Here is a 5,036-nt window from a genome sequence, read left to right as displayed (position 1 = left end):
CAGCAGAACTGTTCGGTAATTTATTTTACAGATTTTTTGTAATTTTTTCCATTGCTCAATTGTCAAAATCACCGAAAATCAGTTAAATTATTTACCGAACAGTTCTGCTGTTGAGATTTCGGTAAAATTTTACCCAATTCGGCGATTTATTTTAAGTGTGTGTATACGTTCTAGAGTTTTTGTGTCTTCAGCACACTATAGCATGTGAATCTAAGTTTCATTTTGATAAGTTTTAATAAGTTAAAACTTATCTAGATAAGTGTTACCTTTTTTACCACCCGACTTGGACGTTAATTTACAATGTTATGAAAACTCATATGTGAATATGTACGTTATGTTGAAGATATTGATTTGGAAAATGTATTGGAGGTACCCACTTTCCCTTCGATGGGACTCGAACCCATGACCCCACAGTACGCCAGACTGGTGCTTTAACCAACTAAGCTACGAAGGACCTCCGTCGGCCTTCGCAACCTAGCGGCTACTGAACGAGCTTGAGATTCCCAAATTGGACGCATAGTCAAATCACTCGCAATCCATTTCTCAAGCCAATACTTCCACATGTGTATAGTACACGTTCACATTAGAGGAGCGTAAGTATTTAGAATGTCTGGCGGCCATACACTACAAAGTTGTTTGTTTTGCCATTTTGGACTTATGCTCCAAAAACACCTAGGTTCTACAATCATTGTGGATGGCGCTGTACGTTATTTCCTTGAAAACAGCGATAAAATGATTTTCTTCTCAATTTTTTCGCATATAACCTCTGGTAAATTGTTTTGATGTATGCTTTTGAATAAGAATGATAATAAAGCTGATCGTAAGGTGTTACCAATGTTTTAAGAAACTTGTCCTGCAAAAAACATGGAACGGAACATTCCGACTGGTTCTCAGCGGCCAATGCAAGGATTTACAAACTGTTGTCGCTTACGAAGTACTGGTATCCTATTCTGAATGAAATCCTGGTGGAATTCAGAGTGAATTCGTGGGGGAATTCGGAATGAATTCGTGGGGGAATTCAGAATGAATTCTTGGGGAATTCAGAATGAATTTCTGGGGGAATTTAGAATTAATGAATTCCTGGGGGAATTTAGAATGAATGAATTCCATGGAAAATTTAGAATGAATGAATTCCTGGGGGAATTCGGAATGAATTCGTGAGGGAATTCAGAATGAATTCGTGAGGGATTTCAGAATGAGTTCATGAGGGATTTCAGAATGAATTCCTGGGGGAATCCAGAATGAGTTCCTGGGCGAATTCAGAATCAATTCGTGAGAGGTTTCAGAACGAATTCCTGGGGGAATTCAGAACGCATTCCTGGGGGAATTCAGAATGAATTCCTGGGCGAATTCAGAATGAATTCCTGGGGGAATTCAGAACGCATTCCTGGGGGAATTCAGAATGAATTCCTGGGGGAATTCAGAATGAATTTCTGGGGGAATTCGGAATGAATTCCTGGGGAAATTCAGAATTCCTCCTGAATTCATTCTGAATTCCTCCTGAATTCATTCTGAATTCTCCTGAATTCATTTTGAATTTCCCACGAATTCATTCTGAATTCCACCAGGTATTCATTATATTCTAAATTCCCCAGGAATTCATTCTGAATTCCTCAGAATTCATTCTGAACTACATCAGAAATTCATTCAGAATTTCCCAGAATTCATTCTGAATTTCACGAATTCATTCTGAATTCCTCCTGAATTCATTCTAAATTCCTCCTGAATTCCTCCTGAATTCATTCTGAATTCCTCCTGAATTCATTCTGAATTCCTCCTGAATTCATTCTGAACCCTCCTAGAATTCATTCTGAATTCCTCCTGGAACTCATTCTGAATTCCTCCTGGAATTCATTCTAAATTCTCCCAGGAACTCATTCTGAATTCCCCAGGAATTCATTCTGAATTCCCAGAATTCATTCTGAATTCTCGAATTCAATCTGAATTCCTCGAATTCAATCTGAATTCCGCCAGGAATTCATTCTGAATTCCTCAGAAATTCATTCTGAATTTCAGGTATTCATTCTGCATTTCCAGGAATTCATTATGAATTTCCTCTGAATTCATTCTGAATTCCCCTTGGAATTCATGCTGAATTCCCCCGGGAATTCATTTTGAACTCCTCCTGGAATTCATTCTGAATTCCCCCAGGAATTCATTCTGAATTCCCCCAGGAATTCATTCTGAATTCCCCCAGGAATTCATTCTAAACTGCCCCTGGGGGAATTCAGAATGAATTCCTGGGGGAATTCAGAATGAATTCCTGGGGGAATTCAGAATGAATTCCTGGGGGAATTCAGAATGAATTCCTGGGAATTCAGAATGAATTCTGGGAATTCAGAATGAATTCCTGGGGGAATTCAGAATGAATACCTGAGGGAATTCAGAATGAATTCCTGGGGGAATTCAGAATGAATTCCTGGGGGAATTCAGAATAAATTCCTGGGGGAATTCAGAATGAATTGCTGGGGGAATTCAGAATGAATTCCTGGGGGAATTCAGAATGAATTCCTGGGGGAATTCAGAATGAATTCCTGGGGGAATTCATAATGAATTCCGTGAGGGAATTCAGAATGAATTCCGTGAGGGAATTCAGAATGAATTCCGTAAGGGAATTCAGAATGAATTCCGTGAGGGAATTCAGAATGAATTCCGTGTGGGAATTCAGAATGAATTCCTGGGAATTCAGGATGAATTCCTGGGAATTCAGAATGAATTCTGGGGAATTCAGAATGAATTCTGGGGAATTCAGAATGAATTCCTGGGGGAATTCAGAATGAATTCCTGGGGGAATTCAGAATGAATTCCTGGAGGAATTCAGAATGAATTCCTGGAGGAATTCAGAATGAATTCCTGGAGTAATTCAGAATTAATTCTCGGGGTAATTCAAAATGAATTCCCGGGGTAATTTGGAATGAATTCCTGGGGGAATTCAGAATGAATTCCTGGGGGAATTCAGAATGAATTCCTGGGGAAATTTAGAATGAATTCCTGGGAGAATTCAGAAGGAATTCCTGGGGGAATTCAGAATTAATTCCTGGGGGAATTCAGAATTAATTCCAGGAGGAGTTCAGAATGTATTCCAGGAGAAATTCAGTATGAATTCCAAGAGGAATTCAGAATGAATTCCCGGGGAAATTCATAATGAATTCCCTGGGAAATTTAGAATGAATACCTGGGGAAATTCAGAATGAATTTCTGAGGGAATTCAGAATGAATTCCTGGCGGAATTCAGATTGAATGCCCGAGGGAATTCAGATTGAATTCCCGAGGGAATTCAGAATGAATTCCTGGGGGAATTCAGAATGAATTCCTGGGGGAATTCAGAATGAGTTCCTGGGGGAATTTAGAATGAATTCCAGGAGGAATTCAGAATGAATTCCAGGAGGAATTCAGAATGAATTCTAGGAGGGTTTCAGAATGAATTCTAGGAGGGTTTCAGAATGAATTCCAGGAGGAATTCAGAATGAATTCCAGGAGGAATTCCAGGAGGAATTTAGAATGAATTCCAGGAGGAATTCAGAATGAATTCGTGGGGGAATTCAGAATGAATTCCTGGGGAAATTCTGAATGAATTTCTGGGGTAGTTCAGAATGAATTCCTGAGGGAATTCAGAATGAATTCCTGGGGGAATTTAGAATATAATGAATACCTGGTGGAATTCAGAATGAATTCGTGGGGGAATTCAAAATGAATTCCAGGAGGAATTCAGAATGAATTTCAGGAGGAATTCAGAATGAATTCCAGGAGGAATTCAGAATGAATTCCAGGAGGAATTCAGAATGAATTCCAGGAGGAATTCAGAATGAATTCCAGGAGGAATTCAGAATGAATTCCAGGAGGAATTCAGAATGAATTCCAGGAGGAACTCAGAATAAATTCCAGGAGAAATTCAGAATGAATTCCAGGAGGAATTCAGAATGAATTCGTGGGGGAATTCAGAATGAATTCCTGGGGAAATTCTGAATGAATTTCTGGGGTAGTTCAGAATGAATTCGTGGGGGAACTCAGAATGAATTCCTGAGGGAATTCAGAATGAATTCCTGGGGGAATTTAGAATATAATAAACTCCTGGTGGAATTCAGAATGAATTCGTGGGGGAATTCAGAATGAATTCCTGGGGAAATTCATAATGAATTCCTGGGGAAATTCATAATGAATTCCTGGGGAAATTCATAATGAATTCCTGGGGAAATTCATAATGAATTCCTGGGGAAATTCATAATGAATTCCTGGGGAAATTCATAATGAATTCCTGGGGAAATTCATAATGAATTCCTGGGGAAATTCATAATGAATTCTTGGGGAAATTCATAATGAATTCCTGGGGAAATTCATAATGAATTCCTGGGAAATTTATAATGGGGAATTCAGAATGAATTCCTGGGGAATTCAGAATGAATTCCTGGGGGAATTCAGAATGAATTCCTGGGAATTCAGAATGAATTCCTGGGGAATTCAGAATGTATTCCTGGGGGGATTCAGAATAAATTCCTGGGGGAATTCAGAATTAATTCCAGGAGGAGTTCAGAATGTATTCCAGGAGAAATTCAGCATGAATTCCAAGAGGAATTCAGAATGAATTCCCGGGGAAATTCATAATGAATTTCCTGGGAAATTCAGAATGAATACCTGGGGAAATTCGGAATGAATTTCTGAGGGAATTCAGAATGAATTCCTGGCATAATTCAGATTGAATTCCCGAGGGAATTCAGATTGAATTCCCGAGGGAATTCAGAATGAATTCCTGGGGGAATTCAGAATGAGTTCCTGGGGGAATTCAGAATGAATTCCTGGGGGAATTCAGAATGAATTCCAGGAGGAATTCAGAATGAATTCCAGGAGGAATTCAGAATGAATTCCAGGAGGAATTCAGAATGAATTCCAGGAGGAATTCAGAATGAATTCTAGGAGGGTTTCAGAATGAATTCCAGGAGGAATTCCAGGAGGAATTTAGAATGAATTCCAGGAGGAATTCAGAATGAATTCGTGGGGGAATTCAGAATGAATTCCTGGGGAAATTCTGAATGAATTTC

General features: G+C 39.0%; 1 non-coding gene across 1 annotated transcript; it reads right to left on the bottom strand.

Annotated features, from left to right (window-relative positions):
* Window positions 1–378: 378 nt before the first annotated feature.
* Trnaa-ggc (transfer RNA alanine (anticodon GGC)) lies at window positions 379–454 on the bottom strand. The gene has a single exon. It is a non-coding gene; the product is annotated as a tRNA-Ala (tRNA).
* Window positions 455–5,036: the final 4,582 nt, after the last annotated feature.

Source organism: Armigeres subalbatus, chromosome 3, assembly GCF_024139115.2.
Source record: "Armigeres subalbatus isolate Guangzhou_Male chromosome 3, GZ_Asu_2, whole genome shotgun sequence".
NCBI classification, from domain to species: domain Eukaryota; kingdom Metazoa; phylum Arthropoda; class Insecta; order Diptera; family Culicidae; genus Armigeres; species Armigeres subalbatus.
The sequence above is the reverse complement of the archived record's forward strand: the minus strand, read 5'-3'. Positions and strand labels throughout refer to the sequence as shown.